Source organism: Cynoglossus semilaevis, chromosome 5 (assembly GCF_000523025.1).
Source record: "Cynoglossus semilaevis isolate Cse_v1.0 chromosome 5, Cse_v1.0, whole genome shotgun sequence".
Classification (NCBI taxonomy): Eukaryota; Metazoa; Chordata; class Actinopteri; order Pleuronectiformes; family Cynoglossidae; genus Cynoglossus; species Cynoglossus semilaevis.
In genome coordinates this window covers 6,856,964-6,873,417 of record NC_024311.1, presented here as the reverse complement: position 1 = coordinate 6,873,417, position 16,454 = coordinate 6,856,964, and the positions used below count along the sequence as shown (strand labels likewise).

The window sequence follows — 16,454 nt, the reverse complement described above, 5'->3', positions numbered from 1 at the left end:
CAAGCATCAAAAGACTCAGGATTGGTTGGCCAGGTTCGTTGGCTTTGCGGGGTCATTGTTGGTAATGGGCATTTGGTTGTTTCAAGGAGGGGGGGCAGGGTCAAGTATCAGGCTGCCTTCCAAAACAGTTCCCCCAGTGTTCTTCACCAGAAAAAAAAAAAAACACAGAGCAGCCTCAGATAATTTCTCCAGTAATCTCTCTCTCTCTCCCTCTCTCTCTCGCTCCCCTGTCACATGATCCGGGCTGTTTATAATAACACACAGAGGGCCTGGGGCCGGCCTGGTCAGGAAATGAGATGATCCCTGGTTGACAGCTCAGACACTCTGCAGCCGCTGCTCTGTTTTTACTGCGCAGAAGAATCTTTTTTTCATTCTCCTTCGGACGGTAAATAAAGAAGCAGCTGTATCTGTCAGCGTATCAATTACTACACACAAAAAATGTGTTCTCTGCAGTTAACCCACCCGTGACCCCACATCCACCCCCACCCCCCAGGTTATAAACAGTGGACACACGTGACCAGTGGGCTGCACCGACAGTCCTCGGGTAACGAGCCTAATCCTGTGACCTAAATAGCGAATCACATCTGATTAGAAAAAAGTAAATGCTAATAAGAACTTTATATGAACTCTGTGTGTGTATTTGTTGGAGTTCTAAACTTGTTGGGACCAGGTGTGAATTCTAAAGCCTGGACACGGCACGTCTCGGTTTGTGAAGGAACATTTCAACATTTCAACTCTTAATAATGTTTTTTTCTTTCTCTTTAGGACGCTGGTCTTCTTGACTCTTTTGTAGGACGGAGTCAAATATATGTCTATCTAAATAAATGACACCCTTCAGACAGGCGGGGCCTCTGATTGGTCTGTTTCTGAGCAGGAACTTTTTCACCACCTCCTCCACCATGGTTGCATTTGTTATCATCTGGAAAAAACAGATGTTGGCCTGGGAAATCTGAAGTCAGCACTGCCCCTAGTGGAGTAGTTGCGTACTAACCATGCCAAATGTAGGGCACGCAGGGAGAATTTAGGCAGCGACGCTTGAAAAGAAAGTAACTATTTACGTACGTAAAGGCTGAATAAATTTCACTTCTGCTTTAGGTAAAAAAAAAGACGCAGAATTAATTTTGCCCTAATGTTGCATTGACTCAGGGAATTTTAAAGGCCTGACATGGGTTTTTATAATGAAGCTGAGTCTTTGGATGCTGTCTATGAACGGGTTTACTCAGGGCTCTCTCTCTCTCTCTCTCCCTCTCTCTGTGTGAGTAAAGGAGGACGGGTGTGAGGAGAGACCTCCTCTGTAAAGCTCCAGTTCAAAGGCTAGGACTTACGTCTCTCTCCTTGGCTCTTGGCAGAGTCGGAGATCAAAGCTAAATGGCAAAGCAACAAATGTGTGTTTCTGTCAGTGGTGATTTGTCTGTGTTTGATCAGCAGCCTCCCTTATCTCTCTCCCTCACTCTGCTGCTAATATGCAATAATAGACTGCCTTTCATGAGACACGAGACCCAGACTTGATGTGATGGATGTGACTGAGGCGAGTGGAGCAGATGGGAAGACACCTTTTGGACAAATCACAAGGATTCGTGGAACCTTGACGGCAGCAGTAGAATAATTCATGTTCACCTGTCGTGCTGACATTTCAGAGAATGCGATGGATGATCTAACAGCTAACCTAAGCTAATCAAAGAAACCTTTTAACTCTTCTACGCCAATAAGGAACATTGTGGCAATTTGTGCTATGCCTAAAGGAGCTAGCCTGTGGGAGGAAATGGAACATCAATGTTACTTTTTAAGAGAACCAAAGACCTCAGAAACTACTAGCTTTTTTTGGAGCAGCGTTATGTTAGTAAAGTAAAGTGCTGCTGCCAGACGTGTCCTTTCTGTATTGTTTGATGTGTATTACCTGTAACGTTACAAGACACTGTTTCAACCTTGGGTTTGTAGAACCACTGGAGTCACCTGGAGTTCCATGGGGGTCGCCTCATATGTCCACTAATTAAATAAGGAAATACAGATAAAAAGCTAAACTATTTTTTTTACTATATTACCACTCGTCTACTCCATACCTTTCATCATTAAATGTGTGACGGTCGGTGCCTCAGGAGCAGAGTTCCAGGAACATTACGCCCATGAACCTCGTTGCTGAAAACACCCTGCTAATGAAATAAGAGCAAAGAGCTTTGTTTAAGATCCCGGGCAATTATCCCAGCCCACGGCTCCTACAGCTACTGAGGATTCAAGCCTGTGGTCGGAGTCAGGAGAGCTTCAGTGACAGCAGCTGGTCGGCTAAAGTGCAAACCACAGCTCGGGGTAATGGGAGTCCACCTCCTTCTTCTCCTGCCAGCGCCATCTCATGCTGTGCACAGCTGGACAGGAACTAGATTAATGTTGTTTGTGGGACCAGTGCTTAACAAGAGTTCAATGGTGCCGTAAAGGAGGATGGGTTTGTTGTTGTTGAACCCTAAGAGGCAAAGAAAGGCAGTTAGTGAGTGTGGCTGTGGGCGTGTCGCCCCTGCTCCCAGGGTCACTGCTGTTTAATCAGAAATCATCATCTCCCAGGGACACTTCCTGTTTGTTTCTTCTTCAGCAGCTGTTTGGGCTCCAAACAACCACCGGCTCCTGATTGTACTGCAGTAAAACAGTACAGTTCCTTTGATATTTGCCAGTCCAGTATCTGACAGTTTCTCTCCCTGACTTTTAAATTGGACTTCTGGTAGTCACTCCAGGTGGTCACCACAGTTAATTAGGATTAGTAGAGCTTTTTACTACATCTGTCCTTCCTACAACTGATCCTCATCTGATCTAGGACGACAAAACGATTTTTCTTATTTGTGGAAAACTTCATTTCTACATCTAAATGAAAGGAACAAACCTGTTCTTGTTTTCCTGCAGGCTGCTAATGGAAAAGAAAGTAAAGAGCTTCCTGAAAGGAAATCTGTGTATGTATTTATATTTAAATATGTATACACACATGTATATATACAAATGTATCAAATATATACTAGGGCTGGGCAACAATTACAATTTTTAAATTTTGATTAATCACAATCAATTGCACTGTTATGCCATAACATTTGTATTGTACATGTATATTTTTGTATATATGCAGGATGTTTAAAAAAAAAACAACCCAAAAACAAACCCAACTGTGGAGACATAAATATTGTCAGGCCGTGAGATAAGCGTTTTCTTGGTGAATAACGACCCGTCCTCTGGACAGATCTTCCCTCTGGGGCGGTTCATCTCTGTGAGGATATGATCAGTTGAGTGGAGGACAATGTGCTTCACTGTGTGATGTAGCCGTGCGTCCGCGCAGGGTGTCAGTGATGGCTGGAACGGCCCGACCTCTGGACCTTTATCAGGGTTTCTACTGAGCTGGATCTCTGGTTCCAGGAGGACAGAGGACAGTGGACAGAGGACAGGCAGAGGCTCAGGGGCATTGGGTAACAGGTGGGCAGGTTGCCACTGACCAGGGTCAGATAGCACAATGCCAGCATTTTCTTTTGATGCTGATACCATCTTCTGTGTGTCTGCTCTCCATTTCACTGCTCAGCAACTTAACATCCACTCGCCTCTGATTGTATCTGCACAACTGCCCCAGGATCCAATAATGCTGCAGCCGTTCAACGCAATTACTGCCTTTAATAACAGACATCTCCGCACAACCACTGGAGAGTGTGTGTGTCTGTGTCTGTGTGTGATAATGTCAAGGTGAAAAAGACAGTCTTTACATGAAGGTGACAGTGTAAAAACCACCCTGCTGTCGGGAAGATATTTATTCTAACAAATGTAGTAAAACCAAAACCCAGTAAAAACTCCATTCATAGTATTGGCGTGTACAGTCATTTTATAGCTATGGAACCTTTGTACATTTTTATTGGGTTAGTGAACCAGCTCCGGCCGCCTATAACAGAGAAGAAAGTATAAAAGCACGGGCGAGTGAAGAAGGAGACGATAATTCATTTATGGGATGTGAATAATGCATGAGCATCACGGGGGCAGAACGGTGTCTGGAAATGCACAACATCACAGGGATGGTTTTGTCAAAACAAAATGGATAAATTAAATTTTTATTAACTTTATTATTATGCCTGAGATCTAATTTACACAGCCGTCCTCTGGTTCTGCCCCTCACACTGTTTAGGTTCCAGGTGATGAGAATTAGGACGTAGAAGTGTGTGACGTAGACGCAGACATCCGTGTGCTCATCGGCTAAAAGCCTTCCATTATACAATAAAATAAAATAAATACAAGGCAGAAGCATTAGGTATATGTGGAAAAAAATAAAGGAAGAAAATAGAAAAAAATTGTCCCGATCTTTAGTCGAGGAATAATGGCAGTTTTGGCCTGAGACCATCAAACAGAAGCACATGCATCATTACTTTTGGGTTCAGCGTTTATAAATCTTTGTGGCGAGAACTCCATTTCTATTTCCAAATGAAAGGAACGTCGCAAACAAACACTTTGTACTTCGATCCAGTTTTTCCTGCAGGCGGCTAATGGAAATTAAAGAGCTTCCCAAAAGGAAAGTCTGAGTATATATTTATATAGACTTACAGTATATACATATAGACACACAAAAATTGATATATTAGGCTGAATACAAATTGAAGTATCCCTAGAAAAACGTATATTTGCATGTACGATGTCTGGACAGTACACGTGTGTGTTCACTAAAGTGAGTGCGTAAACACAGTAACGGCTCCAGTCCCGTTCCCTTCCCTGCTCTGCTGAGGAATCAATCCAGTGTGTAATGGGGCTGAGCAGTGACACGGGTCAAACACAAGTGCTGGAGGTGTCTCCAGGAAAACGAACAGCAATCACATCCTGTCACAGACACTGCTTTACAGAGCTGCGGTGAAGCAGCGTCTGAAATGTGTTTTCAAGATCAAAGAGCCCCCAACCAGAAACAACCCGTACCATTGGCCGAGGATCAGTCTTTGAAATCACGCTGTGTGCGGCACAACAAGAATTACATTCCACGTAAAGTTTCTCTTTTATCTCCTTTATCTCCACAACACCAAAAACCTCTTCACCCACCACTGGAGAAACACTGCTGTTTCATAGAAACTCAACATCTGTAATTATTCAGGCGTCACTTCAGTTTTATATCGTTGCTCTGGTGAAAAGATTGCGTTCCAACTCATACTGCCAGTATCAAAGGCAGCTTTGATGTCACTTTAGGAACAGAAAGAGTAAAAAGCAGTGGGTAAGAGCTAGGAGTGTGTTTTGGCAAGAATCTGTCTATGATACGTATCAGGTACCAGGGTAACGATATGATATATTGCAATACTATGACCATGGTGATATATTGAGTTTTTTTCACCAATGTAACTGTAGTAAAGACAGTTTCACCAATGTAACTGTAGTCAAAGTGCGATCACAGTACAGACAATGCTGCTCCATCTTAACACCAGGTTACTAACAATGGAACATCTCTTCTCTAGTGATTCTACATTTGGAATCACTAGAGGAGAAAGAAAAGAAAAAGAAAATGAACCAACACCAGGAATATTTGACCGGGAATTGGTATTGTGGTTTCATGAAGTGAAAAATCCCAATATGTCAGTGCTTTGATATGAACCTAAAACCTTCTCTCTGGACTCAGTTCCTTCAGAGGCCTGGAACCTTCTGTCCCTCCTGAGCCTCAGTCAGGTTCTTCACTGCTGTACGTGAGCAGACAGTCCACCAGAGAGAGAGAGAGAGAGATGGCTGACTGTAATCATCGTTGATATTCATAACTCAGTCTCAGGCTCATCTGTGACATCATCACTCGGCTCTCTATTATCCTTTTGATATGACAGAAAGTAGAAATCTGACTTTGGAAATCCAGGCCTCAACATTCCTCTTTATCATTTGAAAAGTCCTCATTGTGGTCTAATCTCTGACCAGTTCTCCAGTTTAATATGTGGCTGTGTGAAGAATGGCCCACTGGGTCTCCCATACGCCATGAGATTAATGAACCCAATTTGCAGAAGTGACCTTTTGGCTCTGAAACGCTACCGCTGCTAAGCCTCTTAATGTAAATCCAAACTCTTCAGATGAGAGCAAGGAAAATAACGAGCCACTGGAGGAGGAGGTGGAGTCCGGATAAAAGTCACCATGATGCGGATTAGACCAGCTCCAAATAGGCCAGTTTACCAACTGTATAAAAACAATACAATAGCAGCGGCCAAGGCTGTTAGCATTAGACCGAGACGCTTGAACGCAGACTAACAAAGACGCTCCACGGCTGTAAATGTCCAAAACCACAATGAAGGAAGGAAACAAAAAAATTGCTAAAAAAATGATCATGTACCACACATATATTTACCGCATAAATATATATAAATGTATACCTTAATATTCCCTACATCGGGCATCCCCACCTCCCTGTCGTTGCACCAATACAGGACCAAAGTGGACTGCAGAGAAAGAATGAATAATATACTTAATTTATAAAGAAAACAGTTATTAATATTTATTTTATTTCAAAATAATATGCCTTTTAGTCTCCAATAGTTAGCCTAAAAAATGTTTTATTTTGAAATTTTACTGATCCTAATTGTTTCACATTTTCATCATTTCTGCTTATTCAAAAAAAGATGACAAATAAATGACGGGTGATTAGGGATGGCTCCATACAACTTTTTCATGACGTTTGATTCTGTAACTTCAACCATCTGATGACACTGATATCGATCCATCGATCCGATACCTTCTTTTCTTCTCCTTCATGCCACGGGCTGCCGTTACTAAGGTGATGGTGTCCCGGTTCACGGCATGTTGTGCAAAGTTATGTTGAGCATTTGGGCTTAGATATTTTGACCAATATCGATCTGATATTGATGGAGTATTGGACATGAGCAATCCCAAAATTCAAGATGCCTTTATTTGTCACATGTCACACATAAATTATATGTATTATGTATATTACTGTATAATTCTCTGAGTTGATTCAGTTTTTTACATTAAACAGTTCCATTGAACCAACTGCAGGTGGCATCTGCCAGAACTTTAGTTAAACATATTTTTCCCAGTAATGACAAACTGTCGATAGAGTTGTTACTTTAAGGGGTTGTTCTTATGTTAGGGGTCATTAGGTCGCTGCGTTCCCACTTTGGGAAACATTAGCAAACACATGTTGAGTATTACTGCATAGACGTGAGTTTAATGTATTGTGGAAGAAGCTGTGTTTTTTCTTGTCCTTTTTTAAAAAAGATTGGACAAGAGCCGTCTGTTGTTCGTGGTCATTGGGTGAGGACATTGACACGTCTCTCCTCTCTATTCACACAGCGTGCTCACAGTAGCTGAAGCCGTCACCTGGCAACCAGTGCAAAGTTTCAGGGAAATTCCTGTGCGCGGTAGTCGCTGCTGAAAACAGTCAAATTGACTTAAGTGGAGCAGCGAGTGTTTCAGATGAATCCTGACGCTGGAGCCCATTCAAGAGTCATAGTTGATATGAATTCACAACACAGTAACAGACGAGCGAGCTGGCGGGGGGGGGGGGGGGGGGGGGGGGGGGGGGGTGTTATTGAAGCCTTCAGCATCTGTCTCTTGATAAGAAAAGCTCTAAAATAATGAATGCCATCTGAGAACAGCGCAGAGGAACGCTCCTGTGTCCTGGCAGTGTGGGAGTCGTCACTGTGGGGAGGTGTGCAGAGAGAAGTGTTATTAATTTGAGAGAAATGCTGGCAGTGAAAATGTGCGAATAGGCAGAGAGGCGGGACAAATAGAAAAACGAGACCAGGGAATCAGCGTCTTCAGAGTCTGGAGCTCGGTCTGGGCCGTCCCTCGTTTAGACACAGAAATTTTAGGACAACTCACGGCTTTCCTTTCAGCGACCGCTGAAAAGAGGACGGATTCCTTCCTGGTTACTCACCCTTCGTCCAGGGAGAGTGGTTGCTATCATGGGAAAATCCAAACCTTTGGCACCCCGGCTGGGCTACCTCTCTGCTTTGTGTTTCGGCCTCAGTGCAAACAGTGGCGCTGCGTAATGCCTGTGAAATCCGTGTGTGCGTGAGGTTCAGTGACCGTTGCTGGGATTAAATCAAACAGGACCCCTCATTGAGGAGGTCCACTCTGCAGTCTGGGCCTCTGTTTGCATTCATGTGGTTCTTTCAGTCGGGTCCAGTGGGTAGACCCTTCTCTGTTTGCTCTGCAATGGAGAAGCTATCTGATGGTGTTCCTGACAAACGGGCCGCCCCGGATGGAGAAGCTATCTGATGGTGTTCCTGCCGCCCCGACCGGTGCATGGCCACAAAGACCTCGTCCTCTTCTCCTTAGGCAGACAAAACTGCCCCGGGGGCAGAATGGCACGCTGCCATCCATACCACCACAATGAGAGATGAAGAAGATAATTGATATGAAGTAGCCAATAAAAACTAAAAGGCTGGTGGTTAACAGGATAGATGAATAGCCACAGATACAACAGGAAGGTCTGAACCATAATTCAAGGAGATGGCACAGAACCAGCTCCGTTTATAGCACCCTGGAAAGTTGCTTAAACAAGCACTCAGGTCTTCCTGCCCTCAGTCTCTGGGACAGGACCTCTGGGCCTCTTTACACCTTGTCCCAGGTGTCTCACTTTACACTAACCTTAACACACACCGACCTGTATTTAGAATTATGAGACACTTAGCTGCTGTGAGCCGAGCTAATAGCACAACATCCGTCAGAGTGAGACGTCGAAGGCGAAACTGTTGGTCTTTCTGTTTGTCATTGAGGATGTGAGCAACATTTCCAGGTCTTACTTTTTGAATCCTGTCATTCCAGTGAGGATGTTCTGGACGGTGTGAAGGTCTGAGGTGAACTCCTGTTACTGAACGACAACATGAGACACATTTTCATTCATGCTGAGGAAACCAGGAGTCAAAGAGTCTTCAGTGTGGTGAGTTGAGGGTTTGTAAGTTTGGTTCCTATGCATTGGAGTGAGACAATCTGAGGCACGGCTCAGAGCGGCAGCTGGGGCCGCGCGATAGGGTTCAGCCCCGCTGATAAGACTGGGAATTGTATGTCATACCATGCCAATTCTACTGTGTTCCTGTACTTCCCAGTGAAATGGTCAGAGGGTTGAAGGAGAGTCTGCAGGGCATTTAAAAAGCACAGCTTTTGAAGAGTGCTCTAACGTTCCTTCACAAAAGTACATGCACGTATTCAGCTGCTAACTCACTCAGCGACGCTTGGACGCCTGCCAGATCCTCTCTGGGCCTGAAAAGAACGGATGTGTCGTGCAGGCTGCAGAGGGAGTGCCTTTCTGAGGCAATAGCTGAGAGTCTGCAGTGCCGACTACCACGGGTTGAACCCACAGCCTTTGGTCTGCAATTTCAGGGTTGAACCCACAGCCTTTGGTCTGCATTTTCAGAAATGCAAAAAAAAACCCAAAAACAATGAAAGCACAAACAACAGGCAAAGTCTGACCCTTTGAAACATGGAGTGTGCGTGTGTGTGAGTGTGTGTGTGTGTGTGTCCACATCTTCAAATCCAAGCACATGATTCACATTCAGGCCAAGTGAGAGCAGCGGTGCTGCTGTTCCCATTTTAATGACTCCCCCCCCCCGTCATTGGGCCCATCAGTAGAGTGGTTCAGAAATGGCATGCGTTTCTGGCAGACGGTGACTGGGCTTGGATGGCGATGGCCCGCTGGACCCATGTGAACAATAAGCTGCTCGCGTGGACAGATGTAAAACACCACAGTAATGCATTTGGCGAACAGTGAACAGAACAGGCCCCGATCTCAGAGCTGCTCTGGGAGTCTGGCTTTATTCAAATGTTTGAAACAGAGAAAAATGTGGACATTTAGGCAAAGGTGTTACCAGAAAATTTACTGTGTCATGTTTTTGTTCACTGTCTAGACCAAGTAGATGTTTTTCAAATCTACCAAAATCTGAAAATGTGTCTAAAAAACAAGCTGTACCCCGAACACTATCACTTCAGCAGCTCACAACAGAAGAAGAAGGTATCGGATCGATATCGGTAGATAATCCAAGTTGCAGTGTTGTTATTGGTTTTTGACATGCAAAGGGTTGTATTGTTGTTAGCTGTCCGTTGTCCTGTCGGTTTACCATAGCTGTCAGAATGGCATACGCAACTTAACTTACCAAAACAAAAGCCAAAACGTTGGATTGCACATGTGAGAAATTGAGTGATTTCCCAGAAGCTGTTACTCTCTTGCAGTGCAACTGTTTCCATGGTAACGTAAAGGCGGCAGTTTAACAGGATCGTTAACCAGGTGTGTGAAGAACCTGGCTGTGATTGGACCTGACAGCAGTCACATCTATATTCTGTGAAGGGTTAAATACTTGGTGTGAGCCCCCGACCTTTTTATGCTGAGGTTGTTATTTACAAACCACAGTGAGTTTTTCTAATCAATTATTATAATCACCAAACGCAGCAGGGGCAAAGGTCTGAGCATAACTGCCCCACGGTGGTTATCACAGTGACAGGGTTCTCACTTTCATTTTATTTTTTTACGATAATCAGGAGAACCAGTCGTAGCAGTCGGACTCTGCTGCTCTACTGCACCACCTGCAGCCAGGGGGGGGGGGGGGGGGGGGAGACATAAACAAGATGGAGCTGAAGGAGTTGGAGTAGGAGCAGATGATTCATGAGATGTAATGTGAGGTTGGTGTAATTGTAGAGGAGCTGGAGTGATGGGGGCAGATGATCTGCTTTGGGCGACCCCTGAAGGCAGCAGTGAGTATAGATGTGGGTGCAGACAGAGAGAATGAGGAGGAGGAGGAGAGTCTTCACCTCCAGAGTCATCTTTAATGTCTTATTGATCCTCTGGTTTCCCTGGACTTACCCTTCTGGGGGGCACAGCCTCCTCTGTGACTGCAGCGACACCTGGACCACATGAAGACAGGGTTGCCACATCAGGAGTCTCTTCAGGGATTTGGCATCGTCTGCTGCTGGGGGGTGTTGTTTGTGTATATACATACATATGTATACATATACATATACATATATGTCTTCTTGTGAATTACGTACACCTATTCTACAGTCTCTTGTGAATTACGTACACCTATTCTACAAACCTTTGAAAAAGGTATTTTTTTACTCTCTGTAAATCAAAGAAGTTTAAATATTTCCTTGTTGCCGATTGACAACAACAGAAGTTTCTGTAAATAAATTCATTCTGTTCTCTTCCAGTTCTAACGTGATGCAATAGAACACACACTGATACACTGGGGCGTGGATCACCTTAGAAGGAAACAGGACGGCCTGCTTACTCATTTTGTATTGATTTTTTTAAACCAAATATCTCTGTAAACCTGCAGACTGGTCTGTTGGTGGTTCGAGGCTTGTGATTGGTTCCTGTGGATGATGACAGTGTGACAGTGACAAATGAAGTCTTAATGACTTTTTCCTGAAGCCTGCAGTGACTTGCAGGTGTTGTAAACCTGAGTCAGCATCAGCAGACTGACTGTCAGTGTGACGACGACGGGCGTTCCCCGCCGTGTTCTGTCAGATGGTTCCACTCTGGTTCCACTCTGGTTCCACTCTGGTTCCACTGTTCTCTGTTAAAGATTCAACAGTGCATTACATCTGATTAATATGAATGGTCTTCAGGTCTGATGACAGTGGCGTCATTGTGTAAGCAACATTACACGTGTTGGGATTATAATCAAGTACGTTCTCCGCACCCGTCTGATTACCATATTACACTGTGTAGAATATATGACATGAATAAAACATGGCTGTGGTTAATGTGACCAAACTGGTGCCAACTTGCTTTGATCTACATCAAAGATCTGTTAGCATAATTACTAATGATCTCTGTGTGTGTGTGTGTTTGGAGTGTGTTTGGGAATGCTAAGTGTTTCTCTGTTGTAGCAGCCTCCTCTGTCAACCGCTGCCCCTGGAGGTCAAACTGTGTGTCAAACCTGCTCTCCCTGCTCCCACTGGGTCGGACACTCGACCGCTGCCCCTGGAGGTCAAACTGTGTACCTGCCCTTCAACCACAGCTTAAGGAATTATCATTCAGTTACCTTTAAATTACCCACTGCTCCCAGCGGGCCGGACACTCAAAATAAAATGAAACAAAAATCTCAGTTTTGTCAAATCTTATTTTGTTAGATCCAGTCGTGGCCGGACTGGCCATTTTTTTTGGGCCAGATTTGGCCCGTAGGCCACCAGTTAATGATACCTACTGTTTGTTCTGGGCCACATAAATGGACGTGGGCCCTGAGTGTGACACAGAGAGAGAAAAGGTAGGAAAAAAAAAACGTGTTCAAATCTAACATTTCAGCCTGTGATTTCCTGGTGTTTGTTTGTTTACACTCAGTTCATATATTTACTTTAATACTGTAGATGGAATTTGACCTTTGACCCTGGACGTCAGTTATATATGCATGCATTAGTGGAATAGAGAGATCTGGTCTTTGACATTGCATGACTTGTTCATTATTTATTGACTGCTTCACACCCACCCACACACACACACACACACACACATACATATATATGCATACATAAAAAGCCTGCACTGTCAACAAACAGGGCTCAGTCTTTCTCTCTCTCTGCAGGGTCTGCCGGTTTGCCGCAGGCATTGACACACCTTCAGATGTCACACACACACACACACACACACAGAAAGCAAAGAAAAAAACCACAACAGTAAATCCTGAAAAGTGACGCAGACAGCTCGACAACAAGAGACATAAATGCCTCCGTCTCCTGGTGCAGTAGACAATCCACAGAGAGATGAGACCAGAAAGGTTTCAGGGAAATATAGAAATATAAATGATATATGTATATATATTGTCAAAAAACCTAACCCCATTGATCCACTGTAAATGTTTTTAAGTCTTTATCAGATGTCACACATTTTCCACTGATGTTAAAGAGTTTTTTTCTCTCTCAGTTTAATCAGCAGATTCTACAGATGAATCATGATGTAGGTCTTTTTCATCCATCTGTTGGTCGAAAAGTTTTAAGACAGATTTCAGCAGATTTTTCTTTTTTTTTCCTTTAGGTGTTCAGGTTTGTATTTCCCCAAAACTGAGTCAACATCGAGAAGGAACAGGATTTCAGTCCTTTGACGAGACAAGGAACCTGGTTCTGACCTGGCGTCGGAGACCTCCTCTGGAATTCTCTGATGGGACTGAAGTGGAGGAGACGGACAGACGCAGGATGGTACTTTGTAGAATCAAGTTGTTTTGTTTTTTAACTTACATGTCTTGAAACTTTTTGACTTACCTCGTGTGTGTGTTTGTGTGTGTACAACACCATCTGCTTGAAGAAACGAAGCTCAAATCCCCGTTTCAGAAACATCTGATCAGTCTTCCATCTCACACGCCGGCAGCCACATGAAAGACGCGGCGGTCTCTGAAGAGCCGCGTGTCTGACTCTCACCACAACAACAACACACTCACTGGTGTTCATCACAACAACACACTCACTGGTGTTCATCACAACAACACTCACGTGTACGACTGTTGTCACAGATTTAATGGTCCGTCCTGTGTTTCAACAAAAATCTACTTCAAGACGTTTGACTGTTGTTGTTGTTGTTGATCAACAGACCACTTCTGGTTTGTCTGTATGTACACTACAGTCAGTCACACTGTCAGCTGTAGGCTGCTCTGACACAGGCCGGGTTGCTGACCAGAGGTTGAAGCACCCACTGACACGTGCTGAGAGTTGAGATGTTTTGAGCTGGAGTTGCTTCTTTGAAATGAAAACTTTTCCTGCAGTGTGTGTAAATAACAACATGTCAATCAACTGGGTATTTAAGTGGACGGATGGTGGAATTATTGAATATGAAACACTCGAGTATAAAAGGCGACAGACGTGGAAAGCTAGAAATAACCTGTATCGTGCCGCTTTATCATTTTAGGATAATCGCTTCATCCGTGCTGTCGTGAAACTATGGTCCATATCTCTTCTTTTTATTCTTGTCCCGATAAAATATAGCAGTGTCACTTCCCACGCTGGCGATGATAAGCTTTTTCTCTATTATTCGCACATATTTCTGCTTCACTTCAGGGAGGTGACGTCAGGATAAACTCGTTGATGATTGGATGACGCGACACGATGCCGTCTGAAAAGCTAAAATTTTCCGACTTCATTTGCGTTGCATCAGAACCTCCAGTCGCGCCGCCTGTTATTAAATCGTGTGTTGTCACTCCATTTACACTGACATACAGATTGTCTTTGTAGAGTTGCCGCTCAGTTGGCTCCTATCGCGTTTGATGTGAACGTCCCGTCATCATTATTTTCACTACTATCATCATTAAAAACCTCATGTTATTGCTCAGTACGTACTAACCAGATAATAGCACACCGAGTTGCCCTGCTGTATTATTAACATGACCTTTGACCTTTGATTCCCACAGACAGAACTGTACATCACAGAAATGTGCTGCCGCTGCAGCTTGCTCCGGTGTTGCCTCATGTGAACGCTGAGGCCAATCCTCTTTGACTAATTTAGAAAAAGCCAAATTAGTGAAATCAGGTCAGTGTATCACTGAGCTCTGGGTCTTAACTTAGCCCGACTCAGCCCGGCACGACTGCAGTCGGGGACGTTCAGTATTTTTAGACCTCTAATGCTTCAGCACTGGGCTCACACAGGGGAACAGCTTCGTACAGTACAGTGCAGTAGGCTGCAGTGAATCAACCAGCAGTCACACGGCTCCTAGTAAAGGTGGTCACGACAGCTTGACCGGTTAACCCAGAAACTGCCTGCTGCGTTTGTGTGTCTGTTAATGTCGGACTGTGGGTCACGCCACTGCGGGAACAGCGAGCTCCAGTGGACGAACACAAGGCCTTTAGAGCTCATTTGTGATTTAATTTAAAGGAACATTTTACTGAAATGTGCTGCTGGATCAGAACCAGCAGTTTACTTTTTTTTACGTTTTCGTCACTGATTTTTGGCTGCACCAAAAATCGAAAACAGTAATTGTAGCTAGCCATGTGTGAAAATACGGTTTAGACCTAACAAATGGATTAAAGTGCAGAGGGACCAAGACCCAAGGCTGGTCGTGTGCACTTGAAATGGATGGATGGGTGGTTGGATGGATGGATGGTTGGTTGGTTGGTTGGATGAATGGATGGATGGTTGGATGGGTGGGTGGATGCAAATGATCAAACTAGATATGATATTAGTGAAAAATGCCTTTTATGGAATTCCAAGTACAACTCCACTCTGGTCCAACCAGTAAACCAGGACCTTGTTAGTGTAAGGCAGGGGCATTAAACACTGTCACCATGTGGTCCCGATTTTACAACACAATGTTTTCACAAATGCACAGAACTGTTGTGCTGTAGGAAACAGTTCTAGCTCCATCTGACCCATATATTTGACCTATATGAGGAACTCTTCCAAATGGTACTGAAATATTTATATATACCCCTGGTTAGGACCAGTTCACGTACACATGGTGCCTTCACTCAGTCCGCTGTGCTGCACTTGAATGAATGCCTGCTGCACCAACTCTGAGCTGACTAGGTTGCCACGCCCTGAGCTGCTGCCGGGGGCGGGGGTAGGAGCAGCGGGGCAGAATATAGCAGTGGCTGTTTGACCAGTCAGTGACTGTAGGTTCTGCTTCCACAGATGAAAGATTCAGCGCTCTGCCTTTCAAGATGAAATAAATATAGTCAGGACCACCACAGGGTGGGACGGGAGTGGGCATGTGCAGCGCACCAGCCCCAAGGCAGCAGACATGCTGGCAATTCAGGGGAGAAGGGGGACGAGGGGGGTGGAAGACAGAGGGTAAGACGGCTGTGTGTCAGTGATTGTGGGAGACGGCGCTCCGGTCTCTGTCTGACAGATGATGGAGGAGCAGAAAACATCAGCGGCTTCTCTCTGAGCAGCTGTGACTGGAACACAGAACCGTTCTGTACCGGCCTGTGGCTGGTGGTGACGGGGGTGAGGGCAAAGATTCACCCTCACCCACAGAGCACATGTTCCTCCTGTTGTCGTCACAGATCCAGACTGATGTTGTTGACACAACAACATCCCAGAACAACATAAAGATAAGGGGCGCGGCAAACTCTTTGGCTCAAAATGATGTTCAACATTTTGACTGGCGGGCCGGTTCAGTACTGCTTGGATGTAGGACGCTGGACGAAATAATATAAATTAGAAGAATTAATCTAAACCAAGATAAGATTATTTGCCTCATATGATGTCTGCTGCCATCTAATGATAGCAGCAGAAATGACAGTCGCTTCTGTACCACAGAGCAACAATCTGTCGTCTTTCCACTCCAGGTCAAAGTTTTTCCTGCTCTCACAGTCACGGCTCCTTTGTTAGGACTAGTACTTTTCAAGTGGTGCTTGTTGAAATGTCTGCTAATGAGGACGACTTCTAATTAATGTGCATAACGAGAACCACAGCTCCGGAATCAGTCACTGCCTTTAAAGATAATCATGAGCGGTACCCATCAATACTCTAATCTGTTAGTCCGTCTCAGATTAAGTTAGCAGGACTTGAATGGACCGTCCTGATAGCTAATCTGTCTCCTATAGAACACTGT

General features: G+C 44.5%; 1 long non-coding RNA gene across 1 annotated transcript in view; it reads left to right on the top strand.

Moving 5' to 3' along the window:
* LOC112487021 (uncharacterized) overlaps positions 1-14,932 on the top strand; it is a 37,738-nt gene extending 22,806 nt beyond the window's left edge. The window contains exons 2-3 of the long non-coding RNA XR_003049721.1: positions 8,749-8,863; positions 12,950-14,932. This is a non-coding gene — a long non-coding RNA (uncharacterized LOC112487021). The remainder of the gene's footprint in view (positions 1-8,748; positions 8,864-12,949) is intronic.
* The last annotated feature ends 1,522 nt before the right edge of the window (positions 14,933-16,454 follow it).